The sequence below is a fragment of the Protopterus annectens genome, chromosome 5.part0 (assembly GCF_019279795.1).
Source record: "Protopterus annectens isolate FY-2018-M chromosome 5.part0, PAN1.0, whole genome shotgun sequence".
In the NCBI taxonomy this organism is placed as follows: Eukaryota; Metazoa; Chordata; order Ceratodontiformes; family Protopteridae; genus Protopterus; species Protopterus annectens.
Window position 1 is genome coordinate 933514876 of NC_056735.1, and position 24917 is coordinate 933539792.

A 24917-nucleotide genomic window follows, 5' to 3' on the forward strand; every position below is an offset into this window, starting at 1 on the left:
CATGAGTGTGCGCGCGCGCATGTGTGTGTTTGTGTGTGTGTGTGTGTGTGTGTGTGTGTGTGTGTGCATGTGTGTGTGTGTGAGTGGCTGTAACAGAGACTGCTGCAAGGGGATATACATACATACACACACACACCCTCTCATGACCTCCCCTTGTTGACAATAAAGCCTCTATCTGAGTAGTTTTACATACGATCATGCTATATACATTACACAAGCACCACAGAGCTACTATAGTGTTGCAGAGTCTGCCACTACTATTCAGGTGGGTGACAATTGCAGGGTTTGTTAGGATTCCACAGGCCCTTAATATGGTAGAGCCATCACAAACACACACACGCACACACACAGACACACACACACAGCTGCATGAGGATATGCATTGAAACATACATGCACACAGAGTTGACACTTTTCCGATTAGAACACCTACCTATTTTGTTATGTACACTACAGACTGGCATGACTATTCCATGTCCCATAGGGCCTTTGTGTTAGAAAATGTATAACTGTGCTTCAAAGGTGAATAATATCTGTAGAGGCCCTGACTAAGTTGGCAATGGGGGAGATAACAGGGTGGAACAGGCACACAAAATGGTATAACTATCACATACACACAGGCAAGACAGCCACAGGGGATATGCATACAGAAACACATACACTCGCACAGCTGTCAATAGTCAGATTAGAAAAACTACCTATCTACTTGCATGTACCATAGATATACGTACATATTGCATGGGCCATGAAGATTATATGCCAGGGACATAACTCACAACCTCTTACGCCAATTAATCTTGGGAATGCCGTCATGAATGTTGGCATAAACCACCCAAAATAGGGACTGTTCTCACATATTGCTCTTACAAACCTAGACAAGTGATAGGATAACAGATTTTGCATCAGCATGATGTTTCAGATGGGTATGACATCTGAAGCTGACATGTCTGTCACTATAGCAACTGTCATATAATTGCAAATGGTTTATCATAATACCCTATTGTTATGAGACACAGACCACCTATATGTTGCAAACATCTGGACATTCTGCATACATCTGTAGAGATGACTGGTATGGCCTGTAGAGTTTGACATGGTGCATCTAAGATGGATGACATCAACAGGCTCTTTAAAGTAATGCCATCAAGAGGAGGTCAATAGGCCTTAAAATGGTATAACCAATGCACACAATGGATATGCTTCACACACAAACACAGACATTCAGTAATATAGCGGTCTGTATTGAGATTCAAACTCCTACTTACCTAGCTGCATGTACTGTAGTACTACCTATTTATCGCATGAGCCACAGAGCTTACAAGCCCAGACAGTGTCCAACAGTGGATCTAAGGTGGATGACATGAACATGACCTGTAAATGCAATGGGGAGTCACCAGGGTGGAAAAGGTCTCAAAACGGTATAACCAATGCACACAGTAATACAGTCACCAGTATTGAGGTTAGAACCCCTACCTATTGAGTTTTCTTTGCTATAGTGCTATGCTGTTATTGCATGCACCACAGAGCTTACACAGCAGTAGGGTGTCTAAAGGTGCTTCTAAGGTGAATGACATCAGCATGCCTTGTAAAGTAGGGCAATGGAAAGTTTACTGGGTGGAAAAGGATGCATAATGCTTTAATCTACAAACACACATTTGGCAGGGCTGAGGTTAGAACCCCTACTTATCCAGCTATGTGTATTACAGTACTACATACTCATTGCATGCTCCATGGAGCTTACAAGTCTGAAGAGTGTCCAAAGGTACTTCTAAGGTGAATGACATCAGCAGGTCTTGTAAAGTAGGGCAATGGGAGATTTACTGGGTGGAAAAGGCCTCAAAATACTTTAACCTACAAACAGTCGCCAGTACTGAGATGAGAAACCCTATTGATCTAGTTAGGTGTACTATAGTGCTATGCATCTATCGCAGGCACCATGGAGCTTATAAGGCTGGAGAATGTCCAGAGGTACCTTTAAGGTGAATGACATCAGCAGGCCTTGTAAAATAGGGCAATGGGAGGTTTACTAGATGTAAAAACCTCAAAACACTTTAATCTACAAGCACACATAATTACCACTGCTAAGATTAGAAACCCTACCTATCTAGTTTGGTGCATTATACCACTGCACACTTACCATGTGCTGAAGAGTGTCCAAAGTTTACTTCGAAGGTGAATGACATCAGTAGGGCTTTTAAAGTATGGCAATGGGAAGTGTACTGGGTAGAAAAGGACTTGTAAGGCTTTAACCAGTTTACCTTTAGATGTGCGTATTGCACACAGGCGAATTGCAATTGTGCGAAAGGCAGTCTGCAAGATCTGCATATGCTGAACAGAAAAAGGTTCAAATGTGCAATGACAAAGGGACAGTGAGATTAGCTCATTGCACATTCGACATTCCAGGGTGGATTGCACTATAGCGGGAATAGGGAAATGGTTCCTTTCCCCACTGTAGTGTGATCTCGAGTTAGAATAATAAATTAGGGGTGGGGGTGCTGCCTTCCACATGGGGGGTGCAGGTGGGCTTGCCCCCTTGCTTTACACTTCTTTTTTTCACATTAATGTTCAAAAAACAGCGAGTCTGCTTTTTGATTTGCTGTTTTTTCAACATTAAGGACTGTCAATGTTTATATTTTAGTGGTTTTGAGTCACTCATATGAGCACTCGAACCACTGTGATTCAAGGTTTTAAAGGTAAACCACTTTAACCTACAAACACATACAATTGCCATTGCTGAGATTAGAACCCCTATCTACCCAGCTATGTATACTACTGTATTCCCTAGTTATTGCATGCATCATGGAGCTTATAAAGGTGGGGAGTGTCCAAAGGTGCTTCTAAGGTGAATGACATCAGTAGGCCTTTTAAAGTAGGGCAATAGGAAGTGTACTGGGTGGAAAAGGCCTCAAAGTGTTTTAACCTACAAACACACACACACACACACACACACACACACGGCAGGTGATGTGAAATTGCAACCCCTACCTCACTACTATTACACAATGGAGCTCAGCTTCTTACTGGCATGTGGCAGCGGTTACAGTTGGTGTGCAAATGTCTGCATTAGGACATCACTCTATGCCTTTCAGGGTGTCTCTCTATGCCTCTCTCTCTCTCTCTCTCTCTCTATCTGTCTCTGTCTGGCTCTCCCTCCCTCTGTCTCTGCCTGTCTATAACTGATATATTTGTATATGTTACTTTTATATATATATATATATATATATATATATATATATATACATTTATCACTCTCAACAGATGCAGATATATCACATATGAGCCACCTCCAGATAGCTGCAGGTAATATTGTCTGATGGGGGTGGGGGAGACATTTAAGGTGTATATTAGCTGTTTGCATGCAAAGACATATCTGGAAAACAGAGTTGTATAGTCAGATGTGGGTTTAGACATAGGCTGTAATTATCTAGTGTTGGAGCATGCCCAGTATGACCTTCAATAGTAAGCGGTTGACTCCATTCCAGAGCTAGCTGTACTCCGGTCCGGGAATTTGTGTGCTACAGCCGATTGATTGATGAACCTGTGTAAACAGTCCAGCACCTCAGTGATATACTGTGTGAGGAATTTCCCGGCTGTGTGCTATCCTTATTAACTGAGTCATATCCTGGTGTTGGTACAGAATGCATTGGACTGAGCTGAGTTTTCCATAATATGTGTGGTATATTCTACATAGCACTGTGATTTCCTGGTATGCGAGTGGCAGATCAGTATAAAGTAATGTGAGGGTGCACTTACAGGCATTTGTTTACTGACCCAATACACTGCAGGGAACTATGTTACAGCAGAAATTGTTCTACTGTGCAAATTCTGTGTCTGGCTCGTGGTTCCCCTTCACCTTATATGTGTCTCTTTGTCCTTCTGTAGTCCAGTCACAGCCTTTGTCCACATTTGCTGCTATGTATTTGTAGTTATGGTATGAGTGGGGTAGAACTTGTAACATCACACACAGGGTTACAGACTTTACACCTCTGACTATACCTATTTAGCAGGTTGTCCATCATTGTGCCCCATACATCTGCTGTGGTCCTCAGGTGGTTTGTGTTGCACTGTTATTCTAAGGTTACAGGCTGGCCATAGCTCTCAAACTCTTACAGACAGACATCTGAACAGGCCCATATATAACAGTCAGACACAGGCCCAGAGATGGGGGCAGGTTTTTATATTGCTCTTCCAAAGGTACATAGTTGGTAGAGCAGTTCTGTATTAGCTTGCATTTACTTATGGATATGACATCTGCATCTCACCTGTCTGTCATTGCTGTTGTCACATCAACCTTTATTGGCTTGCCAATAGTTTGGCAGGCAAATGCAATGTTATGACAAACAGAACAGATATATGAGGCATACGTGTAGACATTCTGTGACACCCTGTCATTCCAGGGGTATGGATAGTGCCCACTAACTTGTCAGTACTGACACAGTGATGTGGCAGCCTTCATATCCTGGCACTCAACTTTCTTGTCACAACCTGCTGTTGTAGTAGGCACTGTGTAGGTTACTCAAACCTGTGTACTGTCCATATGTGTGGCCCCCTGTCCCATTTCTGCAGTAATAAATATTGAGTTCTGGCCAGTGTGTACAACTCCTACTGTTGGTGTAGCTGACATGCAAAACAATTGCCATGGCCAGTCTTGAACCATAGACCCTGACAACTACAGTACTGCACTTAGACCACTAAGCCACAACAGCCACCCACAAGTACTGTCTACTTGCTGATGCTATTAACCACAAACATACATAGCACATTGACCCCTACATATTGTAGAAATGGAACAAGTTATCAAGTTGATTGTGACAGCCCTGGGAATGTGTGGCCTGCTGCTATCACCTTACAGACATAAATATCACTGCAGTTCTATATGGACACAGGTGTGTTGAGGGAGGTGGGCATACATAGCATACGTCTGAACTGTACACATCTTCACAGACTGTGCAAATGTTTAGCTCATATTTGGAGTCCATTTTTCATAAAAATGTGGTTGTGTGGCAAATAATAGTGAAATCATTAAAGACTGAAGTTAGAAAGTAATGACAGACATTTGAGTTTCAGATTTCTTACCCTTCAGAGAATACATGTTACTGCAACACCTGTTATTCTATCAACTTTCTATGTTTGTAAGAGCAATATTTAACACTTGTCCCTGTCCATGGGCTTTTGCCCCATATTTCTTTATGGCTTTGTATAGATGTCTTGCTGTAAGAGGTTTACAGCTATGTATGGGACTCCAACATTGATATCCATGCATCTGTCCTTTGACCCTGCTGTTTGTAAATACCTCACATAGTGCACTGGATTTTGCTGGCTTAGGTCCTGCTGCATATCGTGGGTCAGCCAGTATTTGGGTGAGAGTTCCTGTTGCCCCACATAGCTGTCCATTGTCTGCTGCTATCCTGGTAACCCACTCCATTCCCAGGCATGCATACAGCAATACCATACATATGCTACCACAGTCTACTACCCCATTCAGTTATTGTTAATAAGCGTGACTTACCTTGTGCCATCAACAATTGAGAGGACAGTGCTTCAGGGCTGACTCTGTTGGATGCAGGCAGTACACAGTCTATACATGGTAAGGTATAGGTAGTGTGATGTGGCTGGCATCCATTGTACTGTGAGTATATGAGTCAGAGTGAGGTGTCAGTCCCTGGGCCCTTAGGGTGTCAATGTATGTGCTATGAATTGCCTCTTTGCCAAGGCCAGAGCATACTGGGCATGCCTACATCTGCCTACAGGGACAGGCTGAGGGGGTTCCTCCTCTGAATCCTCCTGTGCCTGTGGAAACCTTGGCAATGGTGGGGGGGTTGTGTCCCCATTCCCTGTGATGTTCCTGCCACAGCTATTTCCACAGGATCATATTGTGTAGCATGGCAGATACTATGAACATGCGTGCATATGTGGCTGGGGAGTACTGCAGGGCTCCACCAGATATGTCAAGGCAGCGGAACCGTGACTTGAGTAGCCCAAAGACACAATCTATGATGTTCCTAGTTTGTGTGTGTGCCTCATTATGGCATTCTTCAGTGGGTGTGTGTGCATTTCTTATGGGTGTCATCATCCACGGTTCCAGTGCATAACCAGCATCCCCCACTGGATGGCCGTACGGGATGTCCCCCCTGGCAAATGCCTGGTACAGCTGTGAGGCATGCCAGATGAGGGAGTTGTGATAACTGCCAGGGCTGCCAGCACACACATTGATGATAATGCCCTGGGCATTGCACATGACTTGGCCATTGATGGAGTAATAGCCCTTGCAGTTGAAATAGACTCTACCCTCCTCACCGGGTGGTGCTTTGCTGTGTACATGAGTGCAGTCTATGGCACCCAGTACCTATGGGTAGTGTGCTACATGGTGGAAGAGATGCATATTCGTGGTCCTCTCCTCGGGGGTGTTGGGGAAATAAATGTGCTCACTGGCATGTGTTAGCATGATATCCAGAAATTGGTGTAGTTCCCTGAATGCAGATGCCTGTGAGATCCCCATAATGTCCCCAATAGGTCTTTGGAAAGTACCTGTAGCTAGTATTCTTAAGGCTACATATACCTTTGTCTCCACTGGGATGGGTTCCCCTCTGTTGGCTCTGGGACTGAGGTGAGGGTGGCAGAGCTTGGTGAGTTTCTGTAGTATGTCCCTGTCCACCCTGTAGCGCTCTACTATCTCCAGCTCATGTAACCCCTGAAAGGTTACCATGGGTCTGAACACTCTTCTCCTTCTCAGTCTTGGTCAATTGTTAGCATTGTCCTCACCACTGTCCTCAGCCTGTAGCTCATAGAGATGTAACAAAGCAGCAGCAGGCCCTATCTTTTTGTCAGCTAAAATTCCCAAGTGTGTACTCCAATGGTGCACAGTATATGGGAAAATCAGATTGAAGGGAGTCTGCATACTTTATACTGGTGTGTTGCAGATGCAGCCTATGTGATTGGCTGACTATGATACATTGCACCTGCCAGCTACTTTATTGAGGAGTTTGAGTGGGCCACTGTGAGTGGCAGAGGGCTTATTAGTCATTTATAGTTGATTGCCTTTTCAAAGCTATATCCTTTTATTTTTTTTTTCAATTTCCTCCACTTCTAAGCCCCACAGTATGCTGCTCAAACCTGTGACACTAGTGTAAACATTGCTAAGCAGAAGGGGCCCTCTCCTGTACACAAGCATGCTCAGCATTTCTTTATCCAGCTAAGCAAAGCTTAGCAGCCTCAGACACACCTCCCTGCTTAGCTGTCCTTAGCTGCGCACAAACAGGAGCTGCTGAGCTCCAATCTACTTACACAAACCATGACACACCCCCTTTTCATGTCAGCTGCCTCTTCTGCCTACACCACAATGTTGTAGGTACCTGTGGACATGGTGGCCCATTTTGCTATTCAGTAAACTTAGCTCATTTACATAACATAATTGCATAAACCCTAGTTACTGCACTACACCAGAGCCTATGTCCTTAGCAACCACTATAACCTGCTATTGTATGACTCTGCCTACTAGCCAGTATGATAGGGAACTTGAATATAGCTTTATATCTCATATTTTACTATTTTAATTTTTATTTTACGATCTATTATGTTTGCGCGTCACTGCAGATGGCTTAAACGTGTCATATCTGTCAAAACAATCCTTTGATTTTTCATTAATCGCATCACTTTTAAATGCCAGTGGCCATAGTTTTGGCAATTGGCATGCCTACTTCACCTAATAGATGCTTTTATTTGAGTTGCCATGAGCCCTTTTTTTATTTTTACATTCCGGTTCATGGTTAGTAACTGCATACATTTCTCCTGCAGACATGGCTCCTACATGGATGCCTGTCTGCTTTCTGGATCGCAAATTCACCTAATTTGCATGGTTTTCACCAGCAAATGAGGAGATTTGTATTATGTGGTTGCCTCCATGTCAGGACAGTGTTGGGAGGCTCGTGCCTTGTTTTCTGGACCGCTCAGCCTCCTAACTTCGTGTTCAGGCTGTGGCACTATTCTTACATGGAGAATCCCTCCGTGTAGGTTTTATTGAATTACTCCCCTCTACCTTTTTGTATTGTGTTCACTACATTATGCATTTACTACATTTGCTCTTTTAAGTATTATTTAAGTTCACTGCACTGAAAAATGTTACTATTTTCTGATATTTTCTTCTTCTTTACATCATGTACTTGCTGTATTCTGTCTCTCAGCTGTAATCCCCAGGATGTAGCTGGAATGGGTCTGTAATAGATCAGTCCAGTACACCATTTAACAAATATAAATAAAGAAATATATTAAGGGATGCAATAAATAGGCCATGTAACTGTCAAATGTATATTTCAAAGCTGGTTTGTAATAGTTTGTTCAGTAAAGAACATCAGGAAAATATGAGAATTAGTATTTTTCATTTATGTATACTCAATTCTTAGTCAATGGTGTTGCTAGTTCATGATAAATAAAATATAAACTTCAGTATAAACCTGAAACTTTTAGGTTGAAATTACCACAATGTGGATTTGCCGACTGACTAGATGGTATAGTTTGGTTTGAAGGTTAATCAGTAGTCTTGACAGGAGATGGGCTGTGGATGGGGAGACCATACAGGACTATAACAAGATGAAATGAAGAAGGAGGAGACTGAGATAATGAGCTACAGAGGAATACACTGTCTTTTATTTCAGAATGCCAGGATATGCTAAGGTATGTCACTTCTGAAGGTGTACAGTTTGTGTGACTACTGTAGAATAAAGTTAAGAAATAAGAAGAAAAATTATGACAACATTTTTCAAGAGAAGAAAGAAGAGTGAATCAGATTATACAAGAGGGGGGAAAGACAGTGTAGCATAGCCTGCCAGCCATAAACAAAGCAATAAATAAATATATAAAATGACAGTATGTGAACTGAACATTTCTAACTTATCTAATTCTTAAGGGCAAGCAAGGACAAGGCAGAAAGATCATATGGAAACAAGCATGACAATAAAGGAGTGTTGCAAAAGGAAAAGAGAGATTGTGTCCTCCTGATTTTATGCAGTGTGTGTGGGTGTGTGTATGTGTGTGCATGTGTGTGTGTGTGTGTGTGTGTGTGTGTGTGTGTGTGTGTGTGTGTGTGTGTGTGTGTGTGTGTGTGTGTGTGTGTGTGTGTGTGTATGTGTGTGTGTGTGTGTGTGTGTGTGTGTGTGTGTGTGTGTGTGTGTGTGTGTGTGTGTGTGTGTGGGTGTGTGTGGGTGTGTGTGTGTGTGTCTGTGTATGTGCAAACATACCCACTTGCAAATGACTGATTACAAATATTTCATTTTCTAATTAGTGAAGAGCAGCTAGACAAACCAGCATACCACAGGAAACTACACAGCAGAGTGGGTCCTTGCAGAAGCAGGGATAGGGCAGTGAATGACCAATGCCCCACAGGATGACTGCAGTAGTGTCGCTGATATCAGACAACCAGTGCTCTTAGACAAGTCCAGCCTGTGGACAAAGAAAAAAGACTATGCGGGTACTAATTTTTATTTTCTTGAAGAGGGCTACCTTTGCAACTTGAAAGAATAGATTGTCAAGGTCCTGAAGAAAACAGGAAGAAGACAGGGGCTGGTGTGACTGTCTCTCTCTCTCTCTCTCTCTCTCTCTCTCTCTTTCTCCCTATCTATCTCTCCCATGCCACTGCACTGCTTCTGACTTCACTTGCCCAGTGTCTTTTATATGGAGTCCATCCCATCTCACTCTGTGTAGCTATGTGAACTAAATAGTGAAGTAGCAACCAACCGTCATTCCTGATTGTTGATTTTCCACTGGTAGAGAAAAGCAACAACAGGCAATGAGGAGGTGGAAAGGAAATGAAAACTATTATTAGCATGGAACGCACAACCTCTTTTGCAAAAATAACCATGCCATTCCCTTGTGTGAAAGGACTTTGAGTTTTAGTGGTCAAATATCAAACCAAATACTTCAGCTTTACCACCACTTGTCTTAATCCATTTGTATGAAATGGCAGAATAAATATATGAATTCACTCCAAAGCAAAAAAAATAAATAAATAAAAACAAACAAGTATTTCAGCTTAAATAAAAAAGAGTGTATGTTACAATAAAGACGAGGCTAAATGAACCTTTGTACTTGTTTTCCTGACAAGCCCACTAGACACATATCTCTTTTCATGGGTGACCTAGGACTGCTAGGAGCACTGTCTAGTTAAGGAAGCAACTGGAGTCTGATAGAATCAAATAATAGCCAAATGAAGTAGAGCACTAACAGTTCATAGCAGTAATAATTTTCACTACCTACCTTGCTATAATAACTCATGTAATATTATCACAAAAACTATTATAATGCTTATAATAGCTCAAATATGTATCAAGGTGCCTCACCAAACTGTATAAAGAAGATGTAGTTCTTTGCACAAGTGAGACAAACTATGCTGTAATGAGCCAATATGGCATCCAAATGGCTAACTATAAAACAACTGCGTACACGTTTTATATGCAGTATTACAGTGTATGGATTTCTTTTTGCAACCTTTTGATCAGCAGAGCTTTGTCATTTTCTACTTGACAATGTTTTTCTAATTCTTCTATTTTTTGCACTGTTTTCATATGGTTTCTTTCCAATAGTTCATTGCATATATCTGCAATTAATAAAAGTTTGTAGTCGGGCAAATGTTCCAGTTAATGTCTCCCTGTCAGAAGTACAAGACCCTGTAATGCAAGTCACAGTATTTTGAAAAATAAATCTTGACTCAAAGTAACACCAAATTCCAAAACTTGCTGTTTAACATTTCATCTATTTTTGCGCAAGGAAGCTCTGTCACCTGTGCCTACTTGGTGTGGGAAGATTGCCCCCACAATCCAACTTACCTCTCCTAACTCAGAGAAAGCTGTACCTGATCTAGAGGGACCTCTCCCAGATACTGGAATCACAGAATACACACACACACACACACACACACACACACACACACATATATATATATATATATATATATATATATATATATATATATGTTTTCACTTCAGAATCCTGAAATATCACAATCCTGAACTTCATAATCCAGAACCCAAAGTCCTGAAAACTCAAAATCCTGAATCACAAAATAATGAAAATATACAGGACACAAAGAATGACAATATTCCAGTACAAGGACACAGAGAGACACATACAAGACAAAGGATAGCACTTTTCACCAAGTATGGGCAGGGAGGCAAGTTACCCTGCACCTCCCCTTGCATCCCCTGCTAATTAAATGTACAAACTCCAAGATTGCACTCCACAGAAAAAAATGGCAAACATACCATCACATGTGTTCATGACTGCCTGTTGTAACCTTAGTAACATTCCCTTTTAACTTGCTATACTACAACATAACTCACGATAGTGTATTGAAGTGTAATCTTGGAGTTGTTGGAGTTGAGGGTGCAGGAGGGTTTACTCCCCCTGCTTACATTTGGTGGAATGTAATCTGGTTTGTATTCTCTATAGTCAGTATATGTATCCTGTGTGTTTTCAGTCTTTTGGGATTCAGGCTTTTGAGTTTTCAGGATTTTTAATTTTCAGGATTTTGGGCTTCCAGATTATGAAGTTTTCTGAAATTCAGGATTATGATATTTCAGGATTCTGAAGTGACACTATATATATCTATATATATATATATATATATATATATATATATATATATATATATATATATTTGTCATGCTGTATTTGACCACAAAAATATTTGCAAGTAGAATTCTCCACCGCAGCTTTAGCATGCTTGGATTGGTCTGGAAAATCCTTGTTTTTTGCCACAGTCCAGGATTCAATGACAAGGACAAAGGTGTTTGGTATAACAGAGGATCATGAGTGTGTCTCCCTAACAACTCTATTATGCATTTGAGAAATGGATGTCAAGAAATTCACCTCAAAAGTTAAGTGAGAAGAGAATAGAGGCAGTCAAAGTAGGGTGGAAGAGAAGTTGGCAACGAGCATTGATCAGGCTCACAATAAAGAAAATGAAAAGTGTAAAGGAGAATGCTGAACAACTGAAAAAAGACAGAAAACTCAGTGAGGAAAAAGAGAAGCAGGTTAATATACTTAAGGCTTAATTTGTGTCTGTGTTCCCTAAGGAAAGAATGGAAAGACATCACTAGGAAATTAGTAAGGAGATGATAATGATGTCAATGGGCGGAAATACCTAGGATTGAGGTACTAAAAAAAATTAAGAAACTGCAAGAAAATAAATCTTCTGGCCAATATGAGACATCATCTAGGGTAAAAAAATGACTGGAGCATTTATTGGTCTTTTCATGATCTTAGTGAGTTTGGCATAATGGGTAAGGTTTTCTCCTCAAAGACACAAGGTACAGAGTGTGGTCATTAACCACAGGCTATTGGCTAGGCTTCAAATGACCCTTAAAGGCAGTTAGCCTAGTATTCACCTATGTACCTACTGGAAATACTACCACTACAAAATGTCTGGGGGAAAACAGTATAACTGACAATTTCACCAGACAAAGGAACAACAAAGAGGCATTGAGGAATGATCCAGAATGTTATAGTCTGGCATGCCTGCTATCTATCCTAGGTAATGTCCATGGAGCATAGGTAGAAGAATATACAGGAGTACCTGAAGGTCAGCAAATCATTGCATGTTGGCCATCACTGATTCATAAAAGGGACATCATTTCAAAATAATCTTCTGGAGTTCTTTGGATCACAGGGAATTCTGAAAAGGTAACGCTAATAGATATAATATATCTGGACTTCAGGAAGGCTTTCAGCACAATCCCTCGTGAAATAGCACTGGGTAAACTAGAAAAGATGGGGATAGGGAAGATAATTATTTGGCTAGAGTGAAGCTTGCAGGGGGGGGTGTTCAAAAACTAACCTCAAAAGCAAAATAAGAATATTGCAGAAAAGGCCATAAGGCAAGTTAAAGCAACGTGAAAAAAGAACTTGGCAATAGGAATTAATCAGGATAAAAACGTTTCTCATCTGGATAAAGAAAATGAAAAGGGTAAAAGAGAATGCTCGGCAACTGCAAAAAGATGGCAAACTGCATGGAGGGGCATGGCAGTGGAGCTGCATAATTAATAACTACTTTGTGACTGACGTCACTAAGGAAAGCAATGGAAGGATATGAAACAGAAGAAGATTAAAATGATGTCAATGGATGAAGATAACATAATTAAAAATGAAGTACTATAAGAAATGAACAAACTGCAAGGAAAAAAACTGCCAGAGTATGTGAGACATTATCTAAGGTAGCAAGAAAAACTGGCTTGATTGCGCTATAGTCTTTTCAAGCCCTTATTGAATATAACAGTGGTGGAAAATGACTGGAGGGAAGTCAGTATAACTGCCACTTTAAACAGATAGGGGAACAACAAAGGGGAATGAAAGAATGATCCAGGATGTTATATACTGCCATGCCTATCAAATACCCCAGGTAAAGTCCAAGGAGGTGCACTTAGAAAAACAGTGTATGAGTATCTGAAGGGGAGGAACTTTATGTACGTATGCTGTCACTTATTCTTATGTGGTCACCATTCTAGGTTAATCTGTTGGAGTTCTTTGATTGGATCACAGCAAATGCTGAAAAAAGAGAATATAGTACTTGTAGATTTTGGGCAGATATACAATACAGTCCTTCACAGAAGACTACTGAGCAAACTGGCAGTGATATGGATGAAGTATCAGGTGGTCAGATGGATACTTCCTTTGCTAGGGTGAAGATTTCTGTTTTTTTTTTTTTTTTTTCAGGAAGTCAGTGAAAGGAGAAGGGAGGATGCTAATTCAGTACCGACAAGGCTGTTACTGGGGCCAGAATTATATACAGTCTTCAGAACGATCTTGATTAGAATGGTAAGGTAGACTGGGGGGATTCAGCTAGCATATAACAAAATCTGCTATAAAGTGATACACTTCATATTAGTAAAACTGTTCTGGAGTACTGCTGGTGAGACAGGGAAAAAAAAACTTGATGTCCTGTGGCCCAATAAATGAACTATAAAGAGACATATAAAAAGGCAGCAGTGAAGGCAAAGGTGAAAATGTTAATGAGGTGCATAGTGAAAGGTAGGTGCTGGAAACAGAAATATAATTCTGTCACTGCACAAGGAAAAAAATCCAAAACTACTTGCTGAAGCCTTCATCTACACTGCAGTTCTCCATCAGCAGAAATAACTAAAACGGACTGCTAGAGTCAATGTTGTCAGCCCTTTTTCAAAATATTCTTGTCTTCTTAAGAATATCAGCTATCTCAAGAAGTGGATGCTGAGATCCTAAAGCAACTGTTGTAAGTTTTATTTTGTATAAAGAGAATGAGCACTTTTGTCCAAAAACCTCTTCAGATCTTAGTTACAGTTTGGCAAGTCTCAGATAGATGTAGACAAATGGGGGCAGGGAGGGCATTCCAATAGCCATTTTATGGAAATCAGAGAAGCTGTGGATTGATAATTGTGAGGTTTAGAATAGCAGTCAGTCATTAAGAAGTTGATGGCATCCTTATTTGCATGAACTTTAGTAAATGGACAGAGTACCCTGGTTGAAAAACATTTCGGAGCAGATTAGTGGTTATGAGGTTTACAACAGCAGTGAATCAATAAGGTGTTGATCACAACGTTTTCTGCATAAAGTGTAGTAATTGAACAGAGTGGCCTGGCTGAAAAACTTTTCAAGACTGATTAGTGGCTGTTGTGCCCTCATAGCATCATTCCTCTTGTATATCTTTTTTTTGCAACTAAGTAAACCTTCTTGTAAAAGAAATGCAAAATAAACCATGCTTATAAGGTTTCTAGTAAGAAATTATATTAGACTGGTATCACGCATTATATTTTATTAACAACCCAATTTTATAGGGTTACATGAGCTTGTGCCAATGAAAGATAATTCTCATTGTGAGTGGAGGTACTGTTTGCATGATACCCTGTTGATTATATATATATATATATATATATATATATATATATATATATATATATATATGGGTCTACTATGGTTGATTGAAAACTCACTTGACTGAAAATGAAATTAGTAGGACCACTTCACTGAAAGATCGCTTCACTCAAAACTCATTTCTTTGAAACTCATTTAGTTGAAAGTCATAAATGACCTTTCCCCCACTGTAGTGCTACCCTGGAGTTAGTATATAAAGTAAGGGGGTGTGGGGAGCATAGCCCACCACATATTATAAACATTTTAAACTATACACAGTGATACATACAAGTGCAATAAATAACTGTTTCCAAAAGAGAATATATAACCAAGATATGTGGGGCCCCCCCACACCCCCAATGTGGGGGGCTGTGCCCCCCACAACCCCCCTTACTTTATATACTAACTCCAGGGCCGCACTACTGTGGGGAAAAGGCCATTTATGACTTTCAACGAAATGAGTTTTAGTCAAGTGAGTTTTCAGTGAAGTGAGATTTCAATGAAGTGGTCCTAGTAATTTCATTTTCAATCAAGTGAGTTTTCAATCAACCTTAGTAGACTCGTGTGTGTGTGTGTGTGTGTGTGTGTGTGTGTGTGTGTGTGTGTGTGTGTATATATATATATATATATATATATATATATATATTTATTTATTTATTATTTATTCTTCCCTTTTATGGAGAGCCCTTTTAGCCTTGAATAATCGTTAACTCTGAGGGGCATGTTTTAAAGCCAGAAGGAGGATTGCTTATTCTTTTAAAGTTAAACCCTATTTTTTAATTTTAAAGTTTTGGGCAGAAAGTTCATAGTAATACCCATCAATCAATTTTATCTCCCAAAGTGTGTCTTTTTCTGACTAAATCTCAGCTGACCTGTAGGGATACCTGTACAGTAGCACTTGGATGGCTCCACATGTTATAACCTTTATCACTGGTATCACCATTGGGATGTAGACTGATATCAATGGGGTAGCCCACTTCTGTGGTGTTTAGTTTTTATTTAAACGTGAAAAGTGTATGCTTATGTGTCTTGCTTCTGAGTGGATCATTGGAGGTCCCTGATTTAATTGTTATTTCATTTAATACTTTTGTATTTATTTCTTGTTCAACATAATGCAAGTATTCTAGCCACATGGAGCTTGGCCATGTTATCCTGTATGACGAGATTCAAAGATGTGGCAGATCACCTATACCAATAAACTTGCATTTTCTAATTGTATTCATTGATTCCATGATTCAATGATTCAGTAAAATGTTTTCCAAACTCAAGGCCTGTGCAGACCCTTTAAGATTTTTCTTTATTTTTGTCCCAGAAACATAAATAAAAATCTTTAAACCATGGGTCTAAAAATGTCTTGAATGTTGTTAAGAGTATTAGCATGTCTTATACATTTAGGCAAAGAATTCCATAGCTTTCTAGCTGTGAAGTACTTCTACCTAACATTTGTTAGTTTTACCAAAATATTGTTTCTAGTATAAGAGTTCAGTTCTGATCCAAAAAAATGAAAAACCTCCATGCCCAGTATTGTAACAAAGATGTCATATTCAATTGTATTTAGCCTAAAAATGCAGTCATCACGTATCATTCTAATTTTGGGGTAAGACAGAGGAAAATCTCAGCTAGCAATAAAGGATAAAGGATAAAACTTACCAATAATAAAACCTGTCTTTCTTATTTGGTTAGGCATGGAGTCACATGGATGACTCATGGGGGTGGGGTACTTTTGTTACACTGAGGAGCTTCTTCATATATCAAAATGTTTGTAAATTATTACTTGGGTGTAAAAATAAAAATATCTAATGCAGTTATGCAACATTTTTGTTTCATCACCTTTGGAAGGGTCAGAGTATCATTAATAGGGTAGTTGGCATTCTGCCTCCATACATTCTCTTCTTTTGGGAAGCCATTCCTAAGTAAGAAAGTTAAAAAATCATTTTATTTAAAATAACACGCATGCAAGCTAGTCATTCATTTCCTATTATCAAGTCAGCTTATCTGCTCCTGTCTTGGACAAATGATCAGACCCAAAGTACGCTCTTGGAGCAAGTCTATGCAATCCAATAGTGGCCAGAGCTTTAAAAAGGTTCAGAATAATGTTTGTGTCTTTTGGCTTTTCCCGGTTAGAGGTCGCTACAGTGGAATTCTGGTCCGCTAATGATTGGTAGTGGATTTTTACATACCGGGTTCCAGCTCTGACGCACAACCTTCAACGAAGGCACGCCCCATTCACATATGCCTCCACACAGAAGACGCTCTAGCTGAGAATCGAACGGGACAATATCTTGCTATGAGGTGACAATGCTAATAGTTAAAATTAATGTTGAAACCCCCTGTGGTTTTTTTCATTTTGGACTGGTTCCACTGTGACTGGCATAAGTTTTTTTGGGGGGGGGTTTGCTCCACTGGGAAGTTCTTTTGTATTTGTCTGAAGTGGTTGTGTGCAGGGAATCTACAGACTAATCCACCATGCTTGAAGCATGACTCAGTCACCACATTAGGCACACTGGGGTGGACATTCTCTTCAGGATCATTGACCATAAGAATACCAATAAATCAGCCAGGTTTATTGGGAGTTTTATATAAAATTAGAGTGACCTTACTTTGGAATATAATATTGCCATAAAAATCATCAGTTCTGTGAGGTTATGGTTAGCTAAGGATAACTAGAGCTGAGACTTATAAAGGTCATTGAGATCTAAGTTTCAGTTACCTAAAAGAAGAAAGGAATTAATGCTGCACCAGTTCTTGAGGTGGTCAAGTACCTCATTTATGATCCAGGTTTCTAGCTCATCAGTTTATTATTAATGCTGCAAAGATTAATGCTATCAGTTCTGAAAGCTTTCAGTTGTAACATAAAGGTCTGCTGATGTGACATGCTTGAGTGCCTATTAGTGGTTGAAATTTGGGTTGTGTTTGCTGAAAGGGGACAAGGGTACGACTCACCCATGAATGCTGCCATTTGACTTCACAATTTCCTTTTCTTACTACCACTCACTTCTGCAACTAATTCTCTCACACTGCCTCCAATTTTCTTATAACTTATTCTAGCATTCTTGCCTACACACCTCCTCTTAGCTTTCTCCCTTGACTACATACCTCCCTCACAACACTGCTGCTTAGACCAGTTATCTGCAGTTAGGGACCAGGGTAAAGTATTTCATTTTTTTCCCTTTATCTTACCACTTATAAAAGCATCCTGTAGTCACTTTCTTTATTTCCTCCTCTCTCATTTCATCCATCTTACCAACTCACTATCTCCTTCACCTCACATCTATACAGTATGAGACTTTAACATCACAACCTCTCTTCTCCTCATATATTTTTTAGAGAGTTGTCTTACCCTCAGAGGAAAGAGCTATTGCTGTGTTTAAGAGGGAAATTTCTTTGACTAATGTATCTTTATAGTCATCTCAAACACATCTATCTTTGTGCCCTAAAATGGTATGTAATTTATCTATTTATTTATTTATTTATTTACATTTGTTGACTGGGATGATCTAACAGGGCCACAAATAACCTCTTTTCAGCATAGGCCCATGCAAAATATCTCCATTTGTAAGTATTAAAACATCTTTTTTATTGTCTAAAGTAAGTGTTTTACAAATTAGTATCTTAATATTAATAAACAGACATAGATAACAATATTATATACAGTGTTATTAAATGCAAGAGGCTGCAGGAGGTCATACATTATGAAAGATATAGTTACACCTTTCTCTAACTTACATTGTACATATGCAGATACAGTTTTCACACACTCACATATGCAAGTACAGTTTTAATAAGTGCATTTTGGAGCAATTAGGACACATTTTTCATGATTATGTACAAATTCAGGTATTGGATGGCTTAGACTGTGTTTCAGCCAGGTGGTGGGGAAACTTAGGTAGCCTGTTATGGAGGTAGAGAGAGTAAAGGGCCTTGAGGATGTTTGGTTTAGATTTGATAGTATAGGTTTTACAGATAAGCTGCTCCCAGAGTAATGATACCTCATGGTGGTAAAGGGAATTCCCAAGTGAGTTCTATGTTTATCTAGTCTTAGTATTAGAGTACAGGCTTGAAGCCACTTTTCACTGAATTGTATGTGTTTTGTAGAAGTTTTTGCAGCTCTTATATGGAGGGGACTGTACTCACAAGATGGACATCATCAACATATCGGATTATTTTGGATGGACCTGAGGCTATGAGGAGCTTGTTGATGAATATGATGAAGAGAAGTGGTGCTAGTTTTGATTATTTATTTATTTATGTTTGCTTTTTATTTCTTATTTTATTTATTTATTTTATTTTTTATTATTTTTTTTTTGTTCCCATGTTTACAGGGAGAAATGCTGAATGACTTGCTTTCCATTGCTATGACTGAGGTAACTCTAGAACCATAGGAAAGTTTGATGGACGTGGTCAGGTCTTCTAAAGTGTATAGTAGTTTAAGGTAGGGGGAAATGTTGAAGGTTTTTTTATAGATAATGGAAAGCTGAGAAGACTAGTTGATTACTGTTGCAATGATAATTAAATAATATTTAGGAAGGAAATGAAGGTTCCACAATTGTACTGTGCCCTTGGCAAAATCCATGCAGGGAGCTGGACAGTAGTTTATTGTCTAGGAAATATTTTAGAACTTGTTAATGTTGCACCTTTCTATGATTTATAGGGAGTGGAGAAAAATTGATTAGTTTATAGTTATTCAGTTCAATTAATTAGCCACCTTTATGTAGTGGGATAATGTTTCTAGGTGGTAGGGTCATGTGAGTCATTGATAGAGCTATCGATTTAGTACAGAGACTGGATAAGCAAGAATCTTGACTGCTATTTTTATATATTCAACTTGGAGGTTATCTGCAGATTGTATTGCAGTTTTAAGCTTTAGAAGGAGTTTTTTATGGTGGTTGTAGGAACAGCATGAAGCTGAAAAGTTTTGATTATTGTTAAAGAGAAATGAGAGAGTGGGCTGAGGATAAAGGGGTACTTAGTAGTGAAGTGGCTGCATTAATGAAGTCTAATCACACTGCATATGATTATCAACATAATTATGGTTAAAATGGTTAATTGTACAGTCTGAGTTAGTCAACTATCCAAGGCTTGCTATCTGTGCCTACTGCAAACACATTTCTCTTTTTCTAGTCACTCTTCAGCATTAATTCCAAACATCTTCTTCTTCACTGTATCACCATGTCTAAAAGTGTCTCTTTGTTATCTTTTCAAATTAATTTGATATAAAATAGTTTTTTTTTTTTTGTGAAGACTTCCAACTCACTTGAATGATGACATTTTGAATGATATATTAGTGATTTAGCATTTGCTGTATATAACAGTAATTTCACACTTTTCTCTCTCTGGCATCCACAGCAAATAGTATATAACCCCAGTTGTACATTCTCTGTTAACATAACAAGCAAATAAGTTAATCAGTTCCTGGGATTTAAAGTTTCATGAAGTGTATCTTAAGGAGTCGTATTACAAACAGGAGCTATTAATTCAGATATAAATTCATCCATGGTTGGGCACCTATGTCTCTAATGGACAGAGGTAACTTGTAAATGGTTCATCTCCCAGACCTATGCTTACACTTATCAAGGGTATCAGAACTTGTCAGAGATTTGGGATGCCTGGCTAGTATTAAGAAGGCCCTTGTGGTCATTAGCCTAGCAAACACCTATGAACCTATGAATAATATCATAGCCCCTTTACAAGCCATCCAACACGATTCATTCACTGATACCAACTTTAACCTGTTGAAGATCATGGGGGAATTAGAATCTATTCTAATACTCAGGAAGCACAAGGTAGAAAAACAAGTACTTGATATGATGCCAGTTTGTCATAGGCTGTACATGCATGTGAGAATATACATTCTCACATGCATGTACGCACATACACACACACATACACACATACACACACACACACACACACACACACACACACACACACACACACACACACACACACACACACACACACACACACACACACACACACATACACACACACACACACACACACACACACACACACACACACACACACACACACACACACACACACACACACACACACACACACACACACACACACACACATAGACACAGACACACAGACACACAGACATACAGACATACAGACATACATACACATACATACACACACAAAGCATACATGCAGGCACACACATACATCATATGTACACTAGTTATATCTGTGAGATGTATGAGGAAACCAAGGCACATAGCAAACACCCACATGGACACAAGGGCATGCAAATTCTGCAAAGATAACACCAGAATGGAAATCATATTAGAGAACCAAAACTAAAAAATTGTAAGACAGCAAGGGTTATAACTGTACATCTGTGCACACAGGAAATATTTATTGTTATAACTATAACTGTTTTTCTATTTCATTGCAATTCTCTTATATTTTATGACATTTTGGCTTACAACAAACTGAATATAGATGTAGTGCTCAGTTCAGTTCCAGTTAAAGGCTTTACTTGCTAAGCAAAGGTAAGATCCTATTTTGAATAGATAACTACTGTTATTACCCAGTGATTCCAGTATTTTATGATTAAGCTCTTAATGAATATCTCTCTGAAAGTTCACAGCCAATGCATTTGGAGTGTGTTCCCATATTGACACACTTTAAATTATTTCCTTTGCATTTTCACATTTACCATGACTATCATTTCCCAATCAGAGCCTGCTTCTCATACTGCAGACCAGACCACGGTAACGCAATGGTGCAGTGGTAGCATTGTCCCCTCACAACAAGAGGTTTGCCAGTTTGACTCTTGGCTTCGGTACCTTCTGTGCGAAGTCGGCATGTCCTCCCTGCATTCGTGTGGGTTTCCTCCAGGTTCTCTGATTTCCTCCCACGTCACAAAGACATGCATCTGGAGCGTTTATCCCCAGGCCTTCACTGAAAAATGGCTTTGTTCCAAGTCACTTTCCTGGTAAACAAGTGTTAAATAAATAAATATAAAATATCCCATAGACACAGCCTCATGTATTATTCAATACGTTCACTCTGACTAGTTAAAAAAAATACATAAAACAGTATATGCTGCTACCTCAGATGGTATTCATAAAGACTGGTGTGGCATAAACTGGTACATAGTATGCCTACTCACAAAAGCCCTTAGCAATTGAAAAATAGTCATACACAATGGGGTAAGACCTTGTAAGCAGTCTTTCCTCATTGCGTACACATTATATTCCACATATAAAGTAGATATGCGAACCACTCCTCTCTCCAAACATATTTTATTCACAATTGCAGCACCAGTGGACTACTGGCTGGTCCCAGTGGTGTAACCTTTGGAACAGCAGCTGCATGCAGTCCTATGATGGCACACTTATCAGCTCAGTGATCCTATTCCTTGATAATATGTTGATCAACATACACAGCTGAGCAGTCTATTAATTCTCTCAAAACTACAAGTCAGCATTACACTTTCCACTGCATGATATGAAAATCCCTACAGTGCAGGCAAACCTGCTACCGCAAGCAATACACACTGATGCTAGTGAGCTGCTGCCATTGTGAACTTCGACAGCATCCACTCTACCATCATGCCTAAGGACAAAAATATATAAATGAATTACTCCTAGGTCCAATGGTGAAATACATTGCAACACTGAGAAGTACTTTAGGTAGGAATCCTCTCTTTTACCAAGTAACTACAGGGGTTCCCTACTAAATCAGCGCACACTTAAAATAGAAAAGCACTGTTTAATCGAACCTTTTTTATTGAAACGGCAAAATCCTGAACACATGGAATGGTGATTTTTTTTCTCAGGGAAAAAAAAATCACTGGGCCATTTTTGGGACTCTTGTCATTTCCTCCACTGTGGTGTGATCTCTGAGTTGGCATATTTAAGTAGGGGGGGTGTGGAGGGCGAAGCCCCCCACTTTATTTTATGTTTTTTTTTTTACTGAGCAGTGATTTTTTTTTCCCTGGGGAAAAAAATCTCTGTTCCATGTGTTTGGCATTTTGTCGTTTAGATATTTTAGGGTCGATTATACAGTGTTTGCTATTTTAAGCGTTCGCTGTTATAATATAGACCAGCTACAGATATATATTTGTATACCTTAGTAAACTGTCTATAACTGCTGTGGTGTAAAGTGCTTTTATACTATGCAGCCCCCCCTCCCCATTTCAAGCACAGCAGTGCATAACACACAGTCCAGTACTGTGCACAGCTGTACACATTTGTAGTCTTTGTCCTTGATTATTTTTCACTTTGTCCATGATTCTTGAGGTAACAATCTAAGAGCCTCTAACAGCTTTAAAAGCCATTGTACACTTTTTTAAGGTAATACATCGGGGCAACTAAAACTCCACATGTATTGCAAAGGCTAAGACTGAGTCTTCAGTCATAACCTTTCATTAGGTGTTCTTGAAATGGATTCAAGGAATCCACATATCAAACTTGTAGAATTAATTTCTCAAATACATAACAACTTAGTTATAATTGGAAACTATTCACAATCCTGTATAGTATTCTATTTTTACATCTGATTTGAACATCATTTATAAAACGTACCTAAATCCATCATTCAGTATTCTTGTACTATTTCCTAATTCCATTAAAACTTAAAATTTCTTTTCTGTCATCATTCTTTCATCTCTTATTATATGACAAAGTTTCACATCTGGCTTTCCAAATTATCCATCCGTATGCCAGAAATAATGCATCATGAAATTCTGAGTATTTCTCTTCTTTGTATTCTCCATGCAATATAGTCTCTCAGCCTGATTCAATAAAGCCTACACGGTCTGTTTTGGGTTCAATAAGTGGTTCTACATTAGAGTTGTGTACAGCCATACAAACAAGGTAAACACTATGGCATGCAAATTACGGCATAAGCAGCTGAATTGCATGCTAATCAACCAGCCCAAGATGGAGGAGTGATTCAACAAGCTATAAAGCAACTGTGTAGACTTGGTGCTGGTTGCCCTGCAAATTCCAAAACCTATTGGAATACAGCCATGGAAAGCAGTCTAAACAGAAAGAATGTTAGGGGCTGCTGTTGCTTTAATTCATGTGTATGTGCAACAGGCTGAAGGCTATGCTGCTGCTGATGCTAATAGACCAAGGCCAAGAAGGAGAAGAGTTTTCAGATCCCAGGTAACTTATCACAACCTACATGAGGTGGAAATTGTAGAGTGCTACAGGGTGGATAGAGACACACTACAGGAACTCTGCAACCTCTGTCATCTTCAACTCAGAGCCAGGGCAAACCAAGGGAAACCCATCCCAATGGAGACAAATGTATGTATGGCACTTATAATTTTAGCTACAGGTACCTTTCAGAGAACAACAGGGGACATACTGGGGGTGTCACAGACATCAGCATCCAGGATCCTCTATCAATTGCTGAATGCTATGCTCAACATGATAGTGACCGCATATATTTTCCCTGTACTCCTGAGGATAAGCCAGAAATATGCAGGTGTTCTACCCTGTAGCACACTATCCTGAAGTACTGGGCACTATAGATTGCACATGTAGAAATTAAGGCACCACCCAGGGAACAGGGAAGGCTCTACATTAATAGAAAGGGCTTCCACTCTAATAATTGCCAAGTTATGTGTAATGCCAAGGGAATCATCTTGAATGAGTGTCCTGGCAACCCAGGCAATTACTATGACTCACATATCTGGCACACCTTCCAACTGTATCAGCTGTTCACTAGGAGGGATATCCCACAAGATCATTTACTGGGGGATGCAGGTTATGCACTGGAACCATGGCTGATGGCCCCTAACAGAAATGCACACACACACCTGCTGAAGAACACCATAATGAGGTACACGTTCAAACCAGGAATATCACAGACCATGTGTTTGGGCTGCTAAAGTCGCAATTCTGGTTCCTAGAGACATCTGGGGGAACTCCGCAGTACAATCCACTTACATATACTGAAATATTCTCAGTATGTGCCATGTTACACATCATCCTAAGAAAACTGCTTCAGCAGGATCAACAATGAGAAGGAGCACACATCCCACCACCAATGGCAAGGTCACCACAGCCACACAC